General features: G+C 41.8%; 1 long non-coding RNA gene across 1 annotated transcript; it reads right to left on the reverse strand.

Annotated features, from left to right (window-relative positions):
• Positions 1-15,595: 15,595 nt before the first annotated feature.
• LOC148049730 (uncharacterized) lies at positions 15,596-19,524 on the reverse strand. The gene is made up of 2 exons (XR_015697908.1): positions 18,055-19,524; positions 15,596-16,285 (listed from the first exon to the last, which is right to left on the reverse strand). It is a non-coding gene; the product is annotated as an uncharacterized LOC148049730 (long non-coding RNA).
• Positions 19,525-21,813: the final 2,289 nt, after the last annotated feature.

Genomic DNA, 21,813 nt, shown 5'->3' on the forward strand with positions numbered 1-21,813 from the left:
CCCTGTAGCACTGAATTCCCAAAAAATAAAAATCTACCGTATTTTTCAGAGTATAAGATGCACCGGAGTATAAGACGTATCAAGATTTTGAAGAGGCAAATTTAAAAAAAGTTTTTGCACTCTGCATACCTCCCAAAAACAGGCCAGGTTTTTTGTCAAAAAAAATGGCATGCATAGCTTTAGGAGGCTTTTAGAGTGCTCCTGGGCGCTGGGGGGGGGGCAAAACCGAGCAAAAACTGGCCTGTTTTTCAATCATTTTTGCCCTCCCCAGCCGCCAGGAGCACTCTGGAAGCCTCCATAAGGCTATGCACGGCCATTTTTGCAAAGGGGTTGGGGTTTCAAGAAGCCAAAAATGCTGTATTCAGTGTATAAGATGCACCCAGATTTTCACCTTCATTTTTTTGGGGGGGAAGGTGTGTCTTATACTCTGAAAAATATGGTAAGTATCTCAGAAATTGAGGTTTTAGTTAGTTCCAAAACACCTTAAAAATCCACATCCAAAAAGTAAATTTGATTTTTGCTTCAATGCTTCTAATTCAAAAATGTGAATGATGAAATTAGAAAGTGTGACCATTCTGAATGCATTTCCTTTTCTAATTTCTTGCTCCCCTTAAATTCCCCCCTCCAGCCTGGCATATCAAGCAAGACCCATGGGTTGTAGTAGTGGAGGTATTCATTCTCATTTGGCTTGGCTCCACAGAGAAACTTCCCAAAGGTCTTTGCTATAAACCTGCTGCCTAAATCTCCATGATGCTGACGCTGTGATGGGAGTATTTTATGGCTGGCTTCTTGCATTACCACCTTTTAGTTTCTGCATTAATCACTTGAGACTAAGACCATCCATGAACCTTTTTTTTTCTTTGTCAATAAAACTTGGTCAGCATTCATTCCTCAAATTCATTTCCTACTGAGATTTTCTTGGCTCATTTTTTTCAGTGGGTTTGTAGATAGTAATCTTAGCCAATTTTCAAATGTATCCTTGGCTGTCTGGATTAGCGAGTACAGGTTGTATGTTTCCAAGTTTAAAAAGAAAAATATAGACTCTCTGGCTCTGCGTGTGTGTATGCATGCGTGACACACATACACAGGGAAGCAGAGGAAGGGAGGGAGAGAGAGAGAGAGAGGGAGAGACAGAGAGACAGAGAGATTTGAGTACCAAACAGGAGATTGGGAAATTTTAGACATACATTAGTATTTATCCCACTTACTCTTTATTAAATTCATACTTTGCTTTTCTTCTTCATCCTATTTTATTCCTGAGGTAGGTTAGATTAAGAGAGAAAGTGATTGAGTAGGGATGTGATATGGGGTCTCCCTGATCCTAGACCAGGGGTGTCAAATTCAAATTCATTGAGGGCCGCATCAGGGTTGCGTTTGATCTTGGGGATGTGGGGGTGGCAGGGGGGGTGGCCAGCTCAATGTCACTCATCAAGGCTCCATTTTCGGCCACGATGGCCTCCTGCAATCCTCTGTCATGGCCAAAAACAGAGTCTGGGAGGGCAACTCACGGCCTTCCTGACCTCCGTTTTCCTAGCAGAGGCACTGAGGACCAGTCATTCACTGTTTCCAGGGCAGCCCCATGGGCCAGATCTAAGCAAACCGTGGACCAAATCCAGCCTGCAAACCTTGAGTTGGACATACCTGTCCTAAACCAACATTTTGAAGTACACTGGATCTCATGCCTTTGCTACAACATGCAGCTAAAGCCCCCCGTCTTTTGATATATGGTGATCATCTTGACTTTCCAGACCACCCTGCAAACAGCCATGCCCCAAATACTGACCTGTCATTGGACAATCACATTCTGATTACTTACCATTAAAAGAAAGAATAGACCATGGCAAATCTTATAAAGGGCTTTAAAGACAATATTCACAAGTGCACGCATATAATATATATATAGGTAAAGCTAAAGGTTCTCCTCGCATATATGTGCTATTCTCCCAACTCTAGGGGGCGGTGCACATCTCCGTTTCAAAGCCGAAGCGCCAGAGCTGTCCACGACGTCTCCATGGTCATGTGGCTGGCATGACTAAATATCAAAAGCCCACAGAAGTGGTTCCTATTTTTCTACTTGCATTTTTTTTACATGCTTTCAAACTGCTAGGTTGGCAGAAACTGGGACAAGTAATGGGAGCTCACTCCGTTACGCGGCACTAGGGATTCGAACTGCTGAACTGTCGACCGCATATATATACTAAATCCTATAAAAAAGTTCAAGAGCTTAAGACCTCACTGCATTGTATGGCCTGTTTCCTTTTAGCCCCTTCCCTTTCACATATTTTGCCAAGGCATGGATTGCTTTTGCCTCCTTCCAAAATTATAAAACTTCTTATCATTAGTCTGGATGTTTTCCACCCTTCATTGTCTCAGTCCTCCCTTTTCATTACAGAGATACACTAAAGCTAATTTATGGCCTTCATTTGTTACACACACAGCCCCTTTACCATCTCTATACTCCTCCCATGTGTATAAGTGCCTATAGCACTATACCAGTGGTTCTCAACCTTTTCTTCACCGTGGAACCCCTTTAAATACCTTTTTGTGGCCAGGGACTACAGACACAGACCCCCCCCTTCCCAAGACTTAAGATTTAAATCATAACATTTCTTCAAGCCTTCGTGGGCCCTCTGTGATGATATCATGCTCCCCCAGGTCATATTCACTTTACACTCCAATTGTTTCCAATTTTAATACTCATCTTCAGAATAATCAGGCAGTGTGGTTCAAAATGTTATACACTGGCAATCATCGAGTCATGGCAAATCTCAGCTCATGTAAAATGAAATTAAATGAATAAGGCACCATAGTTCAAAATGGAAATGTTTTGTTGAGCAAAGTCGCAAACCAACGGGAGGGGGGAGGAGAGAGAAAATGAACTGACCAGAAGTGTTAAACTTTTTAATCGCACATCTACTGTGTTTAGTTTCACGTGTAAACATTTAAGCTAGAGGTGATATTCAGCCAGTTCTGACAGGTTCTGGAGAACCGGTAGTGGAAATTTTGAGTAGTTTGGAGAACCAGCAAATGGGCTGGCTCCGCCCCCACTGCCTCCCAGATGATCTTCTTTTATTGCCCTGAACAGGAGGATGGACCTAGAAAGCAGGTTAGTGGGGTGGGAAGGGAATGGGGATTTTGCAGTATCCTTCCCCTGCCACGCCCACAGAACCGGTAGTAAAAAAAATTGAATCCCACCACTGATTTAAGCCAATTATTTTAAAAGCTGGAATAAAGTATTCCTGAATCTAAGGTGAATGCTGCTCCTTTCCTGATTCTTGCATTCAACACAAAGGGAAGAGAGGCAATCAGATTTGGTGGTTGTTCTCATCTGTAGGAAAACAGTGGGACTCCACAAGGGCAGAAGATCGCTGGGGAAAGCCTTCAATCTCCAGGTGAAGCATCCTAAATAACGCTCTGTATCTGAGTCAGAGAACTGAGCACAGAGAAAACACTGTCAATCTTGAACTGGCACCAGGCTTGAAATGTTTCTCTTCTGTTTGACGTGTGCTTTCATTAGCATGTTTCTAGTCTGCTATAGCTGGCTAAGAGGACAGCCCTCCAACAAAGGGCTCTTTATCCTGCAGAAATTGCATTAAAGGGGAGGGGCCTCTCTTCTATCCTGCAGGGTGGGGGCGGGGACGACGACAAGATGGGTCTCTATCTAAATAGCCTTTGGGAGGCCAAATGCTGAGAAAGAAATGTAGCACAATTTCTCAAGGCTGGCATTAGCACAAAAAACAAAACCCTTTTTCTGAGTAGGTGTTAATTAGGCTGACTGATTTCTTTAGCATTTCCTACTCCTGAACCTTTTCATTCTCCACAGATTTTCCAGTAGCGTGAAAGTTGTGTTGCAGAAGTAATTTGATGCTGCCTCCTGTCTGAAAGTTTTAACTCACTTCTTTTGCAAGTCATGCAATAGCTTGACACTGAAACCCTGTTACTCTTGAAAGCAATTCATCATGTTACTCTGGCAAAACAAACGTGGAATTGGCACACAGAGGTAAAATTAAACAAGTAGAACAGGACCAGGCGCAAACAAATGAGGTGACTGTTAAGTGAGTCGCATTCAACATTACGACCTTTTTTGCTGTAGTTGTTAAGTGAATAATTGTCGTTGTTAAGTAAAACATGTGATCGTTAAAGCAAATCCAGCTTATCCCTTTGACTTTTGTTTGTCAGAATGCTGGCTGGGAAATTGCCAAATGGTATCAAATGACCCTGGGATGCTGCATCCATTAAAAATGCAAGCAGCAGCCGGATTTTGGTCATGTGACCTTGAGTCATAAGTGTGAGGACGGGTCATAAATCATTTCAATGCTGTTGTAACTTCAAATAGTTGCTAAAGTAGCGGTCAAGTAAGTCAAAGACTACTAATATATCTTTCATAACTAGTTAATTCATTGCATTGGCAAATTTAGCATAAGAGGCTTTAGCACCATGTCCCACTTGCAAATTAGATTTTCCCTTAAGGATTGAGTCAGGGAATCTATGACCCTCCAAATGCTTGTTAGCCTCCAATTCCTGTTAGCCCTAGCCAGTTTGGATAATGGTCAGGGATGACAGAAACCAAAGTACCACAACATCTGGATAGCCACCTTCCCCACTACTTCCAGATGAGCCCCTTCTTTCCAGTCAAAAAGCTTCTGTGACTTAATGTCTTCCATGTCTCAAGTAAACCTTCTGTTTAGTAATATTTTTTTAAAAACTGTGTAAGAACATGATGTATTAGACAAGCCATTCAGGTTGCTTGTATCCTTCTTCTGTGTTGGAAAACACAAGTCCGCAATCAAATCACAATCAAATCTCCAAAACGAAGGGAAATTGTAATGGAGCAAAATGGAAAAGAACAAATGACGAAGAGGCACAAAAGTTGCTATCACATAATGAAAGCAAGGAAGGGAAATGATAATAATAGATCTTAGACTGTGGAATGTATGGTTAGTTTTTAAGATCTTAGGAGGCTAATGAAAAATAGGAGGGAATTCTGATAAATCGTTTATCAGTAAACCAAAGGAAGTTCAATCCACCGTCCACACTCAATCACTGTCATTCATTCTAGTTTCCTTCATACCAGTGAAGAATAACATTTACCCTGATGGGTTTGTAAGCGTCCAAAATAACAGCTTTGTAATACAAACATTTCTGACATTTGCTGTAAATGTAAAGCTAAAACTTGCTTGTCAGCAGTCTTCCTGTCTGCACACCAGGGACACATGAGCTCATAAAGCTTCCTTGTGCTGCACAGACTGTTTCAGTATAACCCCCCCCCCAATCAAATGCCTTTTGAATGGGCTGACTACAGTGCCCATCATCCCCATTCACCTAGAACATAACTGTGAATCTAGCCCCGTGGCATTCGTTTCTGTTGTGAATTTTCCTGAACCTTTTGCTTAGAATTATGTTAACCTGAGATAGAAGGGATCAGCCATGTGTGCAATGCTTTCTGCAAAAGTAAGAGGCATGCAATTAAAAGGAGGCAGGTATGTCAGAGGCTCTCAGGGCGTACAGGGATTTGAAGACCTAAAGCAAAATGGAGTTGGGGGAGGCTTACACTCAGGATTTAGTGAGGCTCTTATGAACTGATACCTAATTGCATAATAAAAATAAATAAGAGAGATGGAATAAGGTTGTGGGGGTGGGGGAGGAGACACAGTTTAAATATTCCCTACAGAGAACACAGTCCCTAAGCAATTCAAGATTTACTGGAAAATGTCGGGATAGCTGCATCCAGGAGGACACTGTTAAAATAAACAAGCAAAATTGCAAGTTACAGATAGGATCTGGACAATGAAATCTAAACATGAAGGTTTGTATGTAGCCAAGTGGAAATCCTACTTTGTCTGGCAGGGTTTTGCCTTTTTCCTTCCTCCATAAAGAAAAAAAAATGCACTTCTGTTTGTTTCTTCTTTAATCAGATTAAAAAAAAACATTTCACATAATAAGAATACCCAAAAGAGGCATTCCAAGGATAGGAAATAGCAACCAAAATCGTATCAAAACATTTTTTTCATGTTCTTATGAAACAAAAAAAAGAGCCCAGTTCCACTGAAAGATGTTCCCACATGCAGATTGTATGCAATATATAAATACAAAAGAAATATAGACTCAAAACATAAGCGTAGGCAGGATGGACAGACACACAAGTATGTTACCTCCTCAAAGCTCCCAACCTTCTGTGCCACTAAATAATCATAGCATACTTCTTTCCTGCTGGTTTCGGAAGATGGATAGAAAGATAGGATAATTTTTATGCATAGGGCTGCCCCTGAAAAACCATTCAATGCAGCAGCTTATTTAGTAGCAGGCTAGACTTGTTATAATCATGTAATGCCTTCCTTGCAGGAACTGCATTGATTGTTGTTTTGCTTCTGGGTTCAATCCAACATGATGCTTGCCACTTATAACGCCCTGTATCCAAGGATTGTAAAACCTTCTAATTCAGATAAAATCAGCCTAATTGAGTCTATCTGAGAGGGCTGCTAGGTGTCCCTCCCTACTGGGAGAAATAACAGGACAAGACCCGAAAAAGTACATCCTCTGTTGGCCACACTTCTCTAGAACAGCTGGAACACAGTTAAAACACCAGTTTTCTGCAAAGCCTTTGGAACTGAAAGATGTTGTTGTTGTTAGTTGCGAAGTCGTGTCTGACCCATCACGTTCCTCCAGGCCTTCCTGTCCTCTACCATCCTCTGGAGTCCATTTAAGCTCATGCCTACTGCTTCGGTGACTCCATCCAGCCACCTCATTCTCTGTCGTCCCCTTTTTCTTTTGCCTTCAATCTTTCCCAGCATTAGGTTCTTTTCCAGTGAGTCCTTCCTCCTCCTTAGGTGGCCAAAGTATTTGAGTTTCATCTTCAGGATCTGGCCTTCTAAAGAGCAGTCAGGGTTGATCTCCTTTAGGACTGACCGGATTGATCACCTTGCAGTCCAAGGGACTTGCAGGAGTCTTCTCCAGCACCATAGTTCAAAGGCCTCAATTCTTTGGCGCTTAGCCTTCCTTATGGTCCAACTTTCACAGCCATACATTGCAACTGGGAAAACCATAGCCTTGACTATGCTCACTTTTGTTTAGCAGGGTGATGTCTCTCTGATTTTCAGTATGCTGACTAGATTTGCCATAGCTTTCCTCCCCAGGAGCAACCATATTTTATTTCTTGGAACTGAAGGATGGAATATACTATATTATAAGGATGGAGAGTGGTGGTGGTGGTAAGTGAGAGTAATGTAATGTGTTAGGTATGCTGAGTTAGTGACAATTTATTAAAATATTTGATTTTCTGTATTTGTGTTATCTTTGGTACACTGGATAGTACTGGATTTTGGAAACCACTCAGGGTCATGCAATGAAAGTAGAATATAAGGCACAGAAACAAACGAACATCTTTGGCGCTCAGATTTTAAGAAGGGGGAGTAGCTAAACATTGGTGGTTTGCAGAACAGTCATTTCTGCTTTTGATTAATCAGCAGTTTGAGAAAGCCGCAATACAACTACGTCAAATCACAAGGCATGGGTGTCTTTTTCACACCGAGAATGGGCTTCTGGGGACAAGGAATTATCATGTGAAAACCTCATTGTATATATCTGTCACTCTGATGTCATAACCAAGCAAGGATTTCCTAGCAAAATAATGGATGTGGGAAGCAGCTCTAAGCAATTCTGGCCTGACATGCTCCAGCCATCCATTACTTAGTCATTCAACAAGATGCCATTTATAACTGATTCATTCATACTCCTGGGTTGTTTATACAATGCTTACAGATGATCAGGGAGTCTGAAAGTCTGCATGACTATGATCTCACCCAACATGTGGAAAATGTGCCTAGCTCAGAATCCATAGACATCTTCAAACTCAGTGGTTGCCAAGTGACAAAGAAAAGTCCTGTCTCATCTGCTCCTGAGCTTTAAACAGAGATCTGAACATCAGCTTGTTATGTCAAGGAGATAAGTACTGTACAGCAAAGTCCTCTTTCAGGTCCAGCTCTTATGCCAGCATTTCTTCTCCTTTTCCTCCTGCTGCTCATCTTAAGGTTTTTCCCCTTGATTTAAGATTTAGCATTCTTGAGGTCTTCCACTTATAAACAGTAATTCCCATCTCAAAGGAATGGGGAAACATACCACCCATTTTTAGAAACTTTGTGCCCCAAACAGAGCAGTCTTACAGGAGATAATATTAAGAAAACACAGTTGGATTAGGCCAGGGGTGTCAAACTCATGGCCCGTGGGCCGGATGCATCACATGCTGGCCATGTCCATGCCCGATTTAGCAAAGGGGGGAAAAGTCACAACACTCAGGTTTGACATCCCTGGACTAGGCCAATGACCCAGCGTTGTTTCCTGCAGCAGCCAACCCAAAGCTCACAAACAGCTGACAATGCCTTTATGATTCTGAATGTGATAAGTAAGCATTAACACTGTGAGTTGCTAATTGCCTCATGGATTTCATAAAATATTTTTGAAACCATTCAAATTGAGGGTCATTAGAGCACATTAAATAAGGTAATACTAGGCCACATGTGGGACATGGTAGTTCAGTGGCTTAAGACGCTGAGCTTGTTGATCGAAAGGTCAGCAGTTCAGTGGTTCGAATCCCTAGCACCGGGTAACAGAGTGAGCTCCCGTTACTTTACCCAGTTTCTGCCAACCTAGCAGTTCAAAAGCATGTAAAAATGCAGGTAGAAAAATAGGAACCACCTTTGGTGGGAAGATAACAGCCTTCATTGCGCCTTTGGCATTTAGTCATACTGGCCACATGACCACGGAAACGTCTTCGGACAGCGTTGGGTCTTTGGCTTTGAAATAGAGATGAGCACCATCCCTTAGAGTTGGGAATGACTAGCACATACATGAAAGGGGAACATTTACCTTTTAGGCCACGTAAAAAGGAATTTGGACTTAGCTGCAGCCCATGGGTCAGAGGTTGCCTGCTCTGTACTAATCTATGGGGCTTGTACAGCATTTCAAAGAATACCTACAAAAGCCAGTTCAATAGTTGGCATATACACTGTAGCATTCCAATAACGCTCAACTTTTATTTTATAGAAGAGTATATGCCTAGTCCTGGTGGTCACAATTAAGTAAATGTGGAAAAAAGCATGGTGCCAACAGGAGTACATAGGAAGTTATTTTTAAATCCATCCAAGTAGTTTTCAAAAGACAATATTGAAAGAACGTCAGAAGAATCTATCAATGGGATAAAGAAGGAATGTGGATCTGAAATTATTCTAGACAACAGTATATTGTCTTTGAGCTTACAAAAATCTTAAAACTGACTTGGGGAATTTTACTAGTACCTCAATGCTGGATTTTTATATTTATGAGAAAAAAACCAAGTTAAAAGTCTACCCAAATAAAAGTTGCTATGCCATCTGATCCCATGTTCTCGCATACACGTATTCCCTGTATTCAGCAAGACTTGTTCTTGAATAACTGAGCCGTCTCTGATTAATCTGATGATGTAGCATGAAATTCAGAAGCTGCTTCTCCAAATGCAAAGGCATCGGGGTGGTTATTCCATTTAGAGGCATGTCATCAAAGTGGCATCCTTTTCTACCTGCTCCAGCTGCCAGCTTTTAAACCAACCCTTATAGTTAACCCTTGACACTAGTTTGATCTGCCAGAGAGTGTTTACCACCAGTACACAAATAACTTCATCTCCTGATGCCTGCTTATCAAGCGTCTCTTAAAGGCCAGAGGTCCTTTCTCTAGCCAGCTGGCAACCTATCAGCCTGCCTCTGAAGCAGCCTGGCAGAGGGTCAATCAAGTCAGGCCTCCAACCTCTTCCCATCTTCTCTGCCCAGCTTGAAATTCTCAAGCCTGATATTGCCTGATTCTCTTTTTCTTCTTTCCTTCCTTCCTTCCTTCCTTCCTTCCTTCCTTCCTTCCTTCCTTCCTTCCTCCCTCTCTCCCTCCCTGCCCATCCTCTCATGCAGCATCAAGTCAACTCTGAAACTCAAAAAACCAAGCAGGTTTCTCTCCTTAATAAGCAGAGACATGGTAGGATCTAACTCTAGCACTCTGGGAACCACCAACATTTCAAACATCAAGAATGAGCTTTTCTATCAAGCAGAGGGAGAGTGTGGGTTATCTTCCCTCTTCTCAAGGTACCAGACAGAAGCTGTTATATGACACCTTCTGTCAACAAATAGCAAGAGCTCAAGTTGGAGGAGGGCCTCCCAGAGTTATTTCTCCTCATACTTGGCTTAAGTGGAAGGCCCATGTATGGCATTGGTTGGATTATATCTGTGTGGGATGTTAAATGGTACACAGGAGAGTAAAAGTCCTGCTTATGTACAAAGGGGCAAACCTAGAGTTGAGAAAGAACCATCTGTGTCACCCTCAGGGCCAAAACCTTTCACCAGACATGGTTTCACTGGGCGTGCTGGTGGCATAAAACCCCAAACTCTGGCCTTAGAAACAAGCCACCCAATGTTGCCACTAAAGTGTATTTTTTATTAAATATCTGGAATCATATTATTATCTTTACATTTTATTTCCTATTTCTAAATCACCCATCTCCCTCAGAGAGATGAATTAAATTAAACAATATAATTTAAGTAGCCATCACATTAGAAAACATTCTGGTGCTGCTGAGTCTTTTTCCTCGACCCCTCCCACTTTATGGAACATAGTTCCCATGTTCCACAAAGTGGGATGAGTCCAGGACAAAGACTTCTTCTGAATAGACGATCCTGCATTCTCAGAACACTAAAGGCATCCCTGGATCTCTGTAGCGGGTAGGCTATGCCTGAAGAGTAGATTATGCTACAGTTTCTCATCCATTTAAATGTCAATCTATTAATTCAGGGAAATCCAAAGAGAATTCATTCATTTCTCTAATTCTCGTTTCTAAAAACATCTGCAACTTTAAATGAACATATTGGAAATTGAATAAGTTCATTTGGCAAGACCAATTTCTTACTCCCTCTCATCTGAACCCACCTCACAGGGTTATTGTTGTGGGGAAAACAAAAATGGAAAGCATTATTAGGTGTGTTCACTGCCTTGAGTTATTAATAAAAATAATATAGATGGGATATAAATCAATAAATAAGGTCATCATCTATTATAGATAGTTCTCACTTAACAATCACTCGTTTTAGTGACTGTTCGAACTTGTGAGGGCATTGAATGAGTGGCACTAAGGCCCTCAAAGTTCCATCCATTGTTACATCCTGTAGTCATGTGGTTACCATTTGTGACTTTCCTTGCCAGCTTCCTACAAGCAGTCAATGGGGAAGCTGGCAGGAGGTTGCAAATGATGACCATGTGCCATCCTTGCTTTACAACCCGTGGGATGTGTTGGAAATGCTGTTGCAAAGCAATGTAGTCACATGCTTTGTGACCGCATCACTTAGCAGCAGAAATTCCAGTCTCAGCAGAAATTGCTGAGATTGAAACTACTGTACTGCAGGCGTGGCTGATTTTCTCAAGAGTTTTAAAAATGCTTAAAGAGCAAAGCCACCATCTCCCATGTGAAATACCATCTTTTTATGTTTCTATGTGTATTCATCTATAAGCTATGGTAAAAGTAAAGGTAAAGGTTCCCCTCTCATGTTCTCGACTCTAGGGGGCAGTGCTCATCTTCATCTCAAGCCGAAGAGCCAGCACTGTCCAAAGACATCTCGGTGGTCATGTGGCTGGCATGATTAAATTCCAAAGGCGCACGAAACACTGTTACCTTCCCACCAAAGGTGGTGCCTATTTTTGTATTTTTACATGCTTTCAAACTGCTAGGTTGGCAGAAGCTGGGACAAGTAACAGGAGCTCACTCCCGAGGTGGGTTGCACCCAGGTCAGGCGAACCAGCGGTGGTGGCAGCAGGAGGTTTCACCCACCCACTCAGACGCTTATGCACATGTGCAGAAGCATCACGCGCGCACTAGTGAACCGGTAGCGCCGGGATTTGCAACCCACCTCTGGCTCACTCCATTATACGGCGCTAGGGATTCGAACCACCGAACCGCTGACCTTTCTGATTGACAGGTTCAGTGTCTTAGCCACTGAACCACCGTGTCCCTTATAATCTGTGGTATGATCTACCATCCCAGTAACCAAAAATCTTGTAGCATATTTTCATTGCATTGCATCTGATGAAGTAAACTCCAAATCACAAAAGTTTGATTAGGTGCCATCTAGTTGTTTTAGACTCCTAACCCCCCCACATCATAGATTCTCCATTGTGTATCCTAAGCTGGTTTTTCAAGCCTCCCAGGAATATACCTATTGCCAATGTAACTGAATCCATCCAATTTGCTGCTGGTTGTCTTCTTTTTCCTTCCACCTTTCCCAGAGATGGATCTTTGCATAATATGTCTGAAATAGAATAATTTTGAGTCTGGTCATTTGTGCCTTGAATAAAAACTCTCTGTTCGTGGTATATTCTGGAGTTTTCTCTAATACCAAATTTCAAAAGCATCAACACTCTTCTCATTTTGCTTCTTCTTTTCTTTCATCAAAGCTTAAGTCTTTTAATAAAGTATGTTAGCCTGAAAAGCTAAGAGCCATGGTGATGCAGTGATTAGAGTGCAGCACTACAGGCTACTTCTGCTGACTGCTGGCTGCCAGCAGATTGGCAGTTCGAGTCTCACCAGCTCAAAGTTGACTCAGCCTTCCATCCTTCCCAGGTCAGGAAAATGAGGACCTAGATTGTTGGGGACTATAAACCACTTAGAGAGGACTGTGAAGCGATATATAAGTCTAAGTGCTATTGCTAATGCCTAACCCTAACTTTCTTTAATCTTTCTTCCAATATAGAACATTTATCCCACCAACTACTTTCAAATCGATTGGATTATGTTGCCCATCGTTCCTAGTTCACCTTACGGGGAAGGCCACTATGCAGACAAGACATGTAGTATATCTATGCCTTTCCTTTTCTTCTCCCAGCCTTGGTAGACATGTTTGTACATGTGGGCTTTCTTTTCCATTCTCCCCGCTTTCTCAAATTCACAGCTATTTTTAGTACATTCCACATTTCTAGGAACTACAAATCTTTCTAAGATGGGCCTACAGATATGGTTTTATTTTTATTTTTAGTGTTTTCTGAAATATTCCTCTCTTCCCACATCTGTGATTTTGATGTATTCAAATGCAGATAATGGTAACATGATGCAGAGGTCCAACATATATTGAAAATGCCTGATAAAAAGTGTATGAGAGGGAAATAATGAGTATTGTGACACCAGTCAAAACCAATTATTATAATTTAGTCTGACCTTAAAACAATTTTGTCTAGCCTTGGAAAGTATGAACAGATCTAATGTTCCAGCTCCAACTTGCACATTGAAAAATGTGAAAGTTGCAATTATAGGTTCACTCATTCCTAAACTTTCCCCTTTTTATAAATTCATTGGAATGTGGATTTCAAATGTGGATTTTGATGAGCAAAATAGGGCTATCTGTGGGGAAATGGTTTCCAGGTTGGGGGAAAATAAAAATAAAAAAATTAATTGGGTTTGGATTAATTTGGGTTCTCAGAGGGGCCTTCTCCTATAGCAGGGGAAGAGTTGTCGTCTCCTTCAGCCTTCAGAGGTAGATATGGTATGCTTTAAATTGGTCAAATATGCAGGGTGAATGAAATATCAGATTCCACAGACTAATTACATGTTTTATTAATTGTATTTTTTCAGAGAAAGTGCTACTGTACCTAGGAATGTTCAAAGGCCACGTGGAAAATGAACGAGGACATTTCTGAAGAAAATATCAACCAATTTGAACATTTAATATAATTTATCTAATAAATTTTCTAGTGGGCCTGCCTTTTGGTACATCTGCATAAAACTCTCAGTCATTCAACCATTCCGTACAAGTACATTCATTCAGCTATAGTTTGCTTTCAGAGTTCCCATTTCCAGATGTGGAGCTTGGATGATTGGAGAAGTTGGGTCAGCAATGCATCTCTTGTCTTCTACACACATCTGACGTTTAGATCCTGATACAGGTCTAGAATTAAATAATAGACTGTTAGGATCTTCAATTACTCTCACACATATTACAGGTAGTCCAGTGGTGGGATTCACTTACCTTTGCTATCAGATCACAAATGTGAGCGCGCTCGTGTGCATGCTCGCTTCACCCTTGAAGGTCGCGCATTAGGTCGGGATGGGTGGACGGAGCCTCCAGAAGCCACCGCTACCAGTTCACGTAAACCGGTAAGACTGGCTGAAAACTACCTCTGAAGTAGTCCTCAACTTACGACCACAACTGAGCTTAAAGTTTATGTTGTTAAGCGAGGTTTGTTGAGTTTTGCCCTATTTTATGACTTTTCTTTCACTTTGTTAAGTGAATCGCTGCAGTTAGTAACATGGTTGTTAAGTGAATCTGATTTCCTCATTGACTTTGTCATGTCACAAAAGGGGACTCACATGACTCCAGGACACTGAAACTATCATGAATATGAGTCAATTGTCAAGCATCTGAATGTAAATCACATGAGCATGGGGATGCTACAAGTCATAAGTGTGAAAAATAGCCATAAATAACATTTTCAGTGCCATTGTAACTTTGAACGGTCATTAAATGAACTGATGTAAGTCAAGGACTACTTGTATTTTTTTTCTTTGAGCTTTCAGAATATAACTGGGTGAAAAATAGAGGAAGGAGATCCAAATCTATCGCCTATGCACCTCTTTTCAACAGGGAGCTATCATTACCGAAGATGATTAATATGGGCACACAGGATCTGTTCCCCTAAACTTCAGATCTTAACAGAAATCAACCATCATTGCCATAAAACAAGCATGACCCAGCTATCCTATGTAAATGGCACATTCCCTTCGGCATCATCCACAAAGGCTGGACATGCAGGTATATGTATATGCAGGTAAAGGCTCCCCTTAAGTCAAGCTGGATTCTCACTGACTTAATCTAAGGATTTGAAATTGTTTTCTTGTCCACAATATGGAACTGGGATAGCCGTTGCCTTCTTCCAATATGTTTTTTCAGCTTCCCAGTTGCACCAACAACCTCAGGCTACCTTGATGATCTCCCACAATCCAGGACTACTCACATCTGATCCTGCCTACTATTTAAGGTAAGCCAAACTTAGATATTGCTATCTCTGCAAGGATATTGAGGGTACCAGGGCCTACATCAGTAGATCTCGTCAAAATAGACAATAGAGTTGTCACTCTTTCTAAGTCCCCCTTTTCCCCCCTTGCTTCAACATCTTTTTTCTTTCTCTCTGCGTAGCATGTTGTGAACGATGGTTCTAATTAGGGATTTCTTGCAGAAGCTTTCTGAATTTAGATTGATACTGAAATAAAACCAGGTTCGGGGCTGCGCATCTCCCTGAAATCTAGATCAGCTACTTCTGATGCAAGGTTGGAGAGATTTTTCCTCACATCTTTATTTTGTTTTGGAAACAGCATTAAAAAAAAGCCTAGAGCTTTCAGTGGTTCATGACTCAGTGTATTTCACAGATATATAATTAAGCCGCCCAATCGTGGGATGAAAATGGAGATATCACATTTCATGACTAAAGCAGAAAGGTTAAGAAATTTGGCCAAACAGAACAAATGCCCTCTGAAAATCAGAATGGAAATAAAGGAATTCTGTACACATAATGAACAGCCTTTGTCATAGACCTGAGAAAACACTTATTAATTGCATATTTCTTTAATTCAAAAAGATGCAGAAATTTTGTTATGATGCACATAGTAAGACGTGCAAAAATGAATTGGTGTATAGCTTGTAAGGCATCTAGATATCACACCTGCTCCTTGAACCTGTCCAAACAACATAGTGAATTGCACTCTTTTCTCAAAAAATGGAGTAGATGGACAGAAGAGATTTTCAAAAATGACAGAGCTTTTACTATGAGGTATGTTCATGCCCTAACCTGTAAAACGTAAGTATGTTCTATTTTTACATAAAAATGCAAGTATAAAAACTGGTGGCTTTATGTTAATAGATGTTTGGCTCTTCCAAAGTCCACAAAAAATGAGGGGGTGGGGTGGAAATAACAATGGAATTAACATCCTTTTCTAGGTTTTAGATTTCACCTAAAGAAACCCTTTTTCACACTTCAGTTCAACACAGATAATCTTACCAATTAAGCTGGAAGTATATAACATCCCATTGATCTTATTACGTTGCCTATCTGCTGGGCTCCAATTATAAAATGCAACCATCAGTTAAAAAAGGTGTGTCATGTTGTGTCAACATAGCCAGCTCCAGAAGAGTCAAAATGAGTCACTGAATTCTTGAAATGCAGAATAAGATCTTCCCAGCTGTGTTCTTCACATACTTTATAGGCAGCACATTATTGGAATGGCATCACAGAAAATCTGGAATAAAATATTTTACTTTTTCATGTCTGAAATATTTCAAAATGCACATGTTTATTTCCATACATTTATAATTCTTTTGTTTCAAAGATTGAAAAATATTTACCTAGCTTTTTTTTTTAAAAAAAGAGAACCTTAAAATGAAAAGGAACATCCGAAGCTAAAAAGATCAGTAGCAAAACACAGATTAAATCCAGGGGCTATTGAAAAACTCCTAATCTATGGGTTTCTGAATTGTGTACCCTAACCTCAGTTACATATACTTTCCTAACCTGGATAGTAAGCTGGACTGCAATCTAAAATATATTTTCTTAAAACCAGATTTCATAAATTTCAACAAAGACTTTAACTAAATGTAAAATGTATCCAGCTCTGGGAATGGGAGTCACAAAGAAGCATATCCTAATCCTGTATTTGTCATGATCAGAGTTCAAAAATAGTTGTGAGAAGATTATGCCACAAAATTCCAATGTCTACTGGTGCATGTTTTCTTCTCAGATGGAAACAATACAACTACATTCAGTTAAAGAAGGCAACATTAGAAAGCCCTTGCCTATGCCGTGTGATGGTTCCTCACCTGTTTTGGCCAATGTCTATGCAAATAAGAAACCATGATTCCACTGGTCTGTTCATCTAACAGTGGAATGTTAAAGGACTGGCGTCTTGCCAGACAAAGCACTTGGCAGCCCTTACTTGAGACCAGGGGTGAAATTCAGCAGATTCTGGAGGACCGGTAGCGGAAATTTTGAGTACTTCGGAGAACCAGCAAATACCACCTCTGGCTGGCCCCAGAGTGGGGAGGGAATGGAGATTTTGCAGTATCCTTCCCCTGCCACGCCCACCAAGCCATGCCCACAGAACTGGTAATAAAAAAAATTGAATTTCACCACTGCTTGAGACTATAGAACTAAAAGGCTGGGTAAAACATTCAAGATGGTAGTCACCATTCTTTGGTCAACTGGAACAAGACGGCAAGGTTTTAATCATGTGAAAATGACCACAATTTTTTAAAACTTCCCCCCCACCTCTCCCCAAGCTAGGGCTAAATGTCTGCCAGGAAGATGTACAACAAAGACAATCTAGCTTTGCCCTACATATCATTACTTTTGCTTTCTCTCTTTTTGGTATGGTGGTTAAAAGACTGTGAGCCTGTAAAAAAATGGTTAAAATTCCATGTCCCACACATGCTAGAAATAATTCCAGAAACACATACAGTATATTCTGAAGTACTTTATAAAATGAGCTATGACTTCAAATAAGCATGGCTTTCATAACTTACTATTTTCATGTGTCTTAAATAATTGGCTTATTTTAAAAATGGGAAGGCACTACACAATGAAGCACAGTCACAGTTGAATCTAACACAATGCATGATTCCAGTTGGGATAATTAACTTTTGGTTTAGGGTATCATGCAAACCCAGGAAGAGGGGCTACATAAGCCATAGGTGTGTTCTATAGGCATATTACCCTAAACTGTTATGAAATGTTTAGATTTGACTTAGCATGTTTTATAACCCAGCTACTATAGTTTTCAGATTCTAAGGTATACTTAGCATTATCTGTGAGTCCAAACAATTGTGAGTTATTCAACAAACTATGATTTCACAACTCATGACTTTAGATGAGGTTGAATTCAGGGAAAGCCCCTCCCCAAGGTATGTATCTACACACACACACACACACACACACACACACACACACACAAAAATATGTTTACGTTCATTTTTTTCCAGAAACTGTGCTACAATACTATAATCCCATGCTTACCTAGAAGTGATTTCCACTGAATACAATGGGACTTATTCCTGAATAAACATGCATAAGATTGTGAGGCTTAACCAGTTTCGTTCTGCATTTTTGGTGGGGAGATTTGTCATATAATCATTCAGGAGAACTAAGTTCTGAGCTGTGCTATCTTCCTCTTGAGAATGACGCCGATCTGTACAAGTGACTTCAGTAGGAGGCCTCAACAGTTGACTAATACTAGTACAAGCCACAGAGTTTTGCACACCATCGAAATCCAGACCAAATGAACCCAGGTGTATCTGGAGGAAAAGGCTGATTGTCTGTTTGGAGTCTTAAGTAGATCAAAGCTGCAAAAATCCATACAACCATTAGATGGCATCAATGAGATGCACAAACATAAACTTGGATCATCCGAATTTTGCAGCTTGGATCTATTAGGGCCCCGCAGGAGAAAGGCTTCGTGAATACACAAAATTCACTCTCCTGCCTGGCTAAGCATGAAAGGTTGGTCAAGTCAGCCAAGAGAATGGAGCCACCTCAGAATGTTCCAGCCTCAACTGGGTGGTCTTTTGTCAAGTATGCGGCTTCTTCGGCCCTGCTTTGCCCCGCTGCAAGACAGTAGGCCAGGAGTTAAGGGCTCATGCTCCGCTGCAAGGGCCCTCACCTTCTTCCCCTCCCCAACCACGGGAGGAAAACTAATTCCCTTTCTGATATATCGGATACAACTGTCACCTACCCCGCCTCCATCAGCAACTGAGCCTAACTGTAGGACACTAACTACGGGAAAGGCAGAAACGGATGCGAAATTAATCCCGGACGCGGCAACTACTCTATCTCCCCCTCCTTTTTTTTTTTGCAAACCAAGCCTAGTCTGGAACAATAGAGTGGCTGTGCGCCATCGGCCTTTCCCCTCCCACCAACAGAAGCCCTGCGGGTACAGGGTGACAGCGTGGAATTCCGCTGGGCTCCAACCAGCCGCGCAGACGCTCTGCGTGTCCCTATTCCGAACCCTCCCGTGGGTGGCCGGAGGCCGGGGGGGGGGGATTGTCACGTGCCTGTCTAGTCCAGGGGCCCCGTCTAGCGGCGTTAATTCCTTGTGTCCGGAGGAGGCCGTGGCTAACCGAGGCCGCCCCCTCGCAGCGCTCGGCTATTGCCAAAGCAACCAAAAATCAGAACTTAAACGGGCTGGGATTTGCCTCCCTGTTATTTTTTTCTCCCGCCTCCTTATCCTCCTGCTTCGTTTGTCAAAGCGACGTCGGGGCAAAGGGGGCTCCCGTTGCTTTGGGGGCTTGTAAACAAAGCGACCTTAACCAGTTCTGGGCGTTTTAGCGGGTCTGGGAAGAGATCGCGCGACCAGCTGGGGCTCGACCTCACCGCTCTTGCTAGGGAAGGGAGGCGGAAAGCAGAAATCCCATCCAAGATTAAATTTCCTTTTTATAAAGGGCATCTTTCTTTCTTTCTCCCCCGCCCCTCCCCGGCAATCGGTCTCTTCCAAAATGGAGGACAAGAGCGAGCGTGTTTGCGGAAACTAGGTGTAGCTACTGCGGGAGGAAGGAATGCGCAGTTTGGATGAAGGGGAGGCTTTTTTGACACGGCGCCAGCTTCCTCCGAAAGGTCGCAATGGGCATGCAAATGAGCGGCACGGCTGCTGCATCGCCCACTTGGCAACGCCTCAATCGGAGACATGCGCATTTGAGTTTGGCTCGCACAGCTACAACCGCCGAGAGCGCTGGAAAACACCCGAGTTGTGCAAGAGTACAACCATCAATCACAGTTCTACCCCTTCTATGAAATACAATTTTATCCTTTCTGAAAATGTGCCCTCGGGGACTCTAGTAGCTGTTTCGATTTGCTTTCCGCCTACTTTTTTTTTTTTTTTTTTTTTGCATCTGCGCTTTTGGGCCGATTTCTGCCTTTTGGTTGAGTGCCTTCAGTAAGAACATGCAAAGACTCCCCAGGGGTTCCTAAGAGTCAAACGGGGCGGGGGTGCAGATGTACAAGTTGAATCTGCACCCTAATATCCTTGCATCGCTCGCGGAGAGCAACCCTTGTAGTCGGTAAGATTGGTCTTGACCCATCTACTTACAAGCACGTAATCTCTCCCTCCCTTTTTATTGGACGTGCCGGGGGGGGGGGGGGAGGCTTTGGCTTGGGATTCTTTTTGGACTTGGTTATAAACAGATACGAACCGACCCCGTGCCTTGTGAAGGATGTCCAATCTAGACGTCAAAGTACGAAGCCCTCCCGTGATGGATATTTATCCAAAGCCTTCCTGGAAAGCAGACCTGCAACAAAAGCAAATCAGCTGTGATCAGCTGTCACCCACCCACCCACTCACTCCCTTTCCCATCCCATTGCTAGGGTTGTAGCAATTCTTGGCCAGGGATGATAGGGGGGGGGGGAGCTTCTTTTGACTTAATACAACTTAGTATTTCGAGGATTCCTGTCTTTCCCCCACAGAACCTTATTACATGTTTTATTCTGCCTTTATTCATTTAATAAATAAGGGGGTGAACATAACCTAATCCTCACAACAAGCCTGTGAAGTGCTTTGGGCAGACCCAACTGGCCCAAAGTCACCCAGCAGGCTTTCATGCCTAAAATTGGACTAGAACTCATTCTCCTGGTTTTCAGCCTGGTACCTTTATCCCCTACTAGACCAAACTGCCTTTAACATTGCAATGCTTTCCCATGAACCTTATAGCCAGCCTTGATGACTTGGATAACAAGATAATGAAAGGTAATCGCTGCTTATTTGATTGGAGAGATGTAGCTTTTAAGTTTCAGGCTGCAATGGGAGAATTGTGGCTCAGAGCCAAAGAGGAAGCTGTGTTGCTGTTGAAACTTTGACAGTCAGCATAATAGCGACAAAGCCAGTCTTCTAATTCAAAGCAACAGGATGTGTCACTTTGGCATAGAGAAAAAGTTTACCGAGTCCTAATATAAACATCTATCTTGTGAACCAAGGGAGGGGGCAGGACATAAAGATAGCCAGTCAAGACTCTGTTGCTAATTGCTATTTCCATGCAATTTAGTCACCAACTTAAAATGGAAACAATTTTTTCCTTAAAAACAAAAGGCAGAAGAAGGGACCTTAAAAGTAATTTTGGAAATCGTGGGGCAAGCTAATGTTTATAAGAACTTCATCTGCAGCTAAACATGTTTCACTCAAGGGGTTGCTTTGTTTTACTTTTTGCTTTAGGGAGAATCACTAAGGCCACACCTCCTGAACCACCACCCCCTGCAGAAGGGGGGATAAGCCCTTCCCTCTTTACTGCAGAGTTGGGCTTTTCAGCAACTCCCTAGCTCAGGAATTTCTGCCACTTTTTAAAAATGTTTTCCTAGTGTATATGTACATCTTGTATGTCAAATATCCTAAAGCAATGTAGCTTGTAGCAAGAGATAAAATGTTTAAAAATAATTTTGGTCTTTTTAAAAAAAAAACTTCCAAAATGGAAATAAAACACTACAGAGCAAATAACAGAATTTCATAGAAAGAGTAGAGCAGAGAATAGAATAGGTCATATTGATGTTGTCATCTGTATGTAATGTTTAAAAAGCTTCAGCAATCATTTAAAAGGTTCATTCATTGTGACTAGCTCCTTAATGGATCAGAGGAAATGGAAAGTCACATGGTTACAGAAAATCTTCATACAACAAATGCTGTCTAGTTATAGTTAATTTTAATTTGTGGCAGTGATTCAATGCTTTGCAATCTTCTTTCTCACATATGCCCAGTCTCTTGACAATTTCCTTGTCAACAGAAGCAAGATGATGGAG

Source organism: Thamnophis sirtalis, unplaced genomic scaffold, assembly GCF_051295495.1.
Source record: "Thamnophis sirtalis isolate CommonGarterSnake01/CBP01778 unplaced genomic scaffold, rThaSir2_p1.2 scaffold_1, whole genome shotgun sequence".
NCBI lineage: Eukaryota > Metazoa > Chordata > Lepidosauria > Squamata > Natricidae > Thamnophis > Thamnophis sirtalis.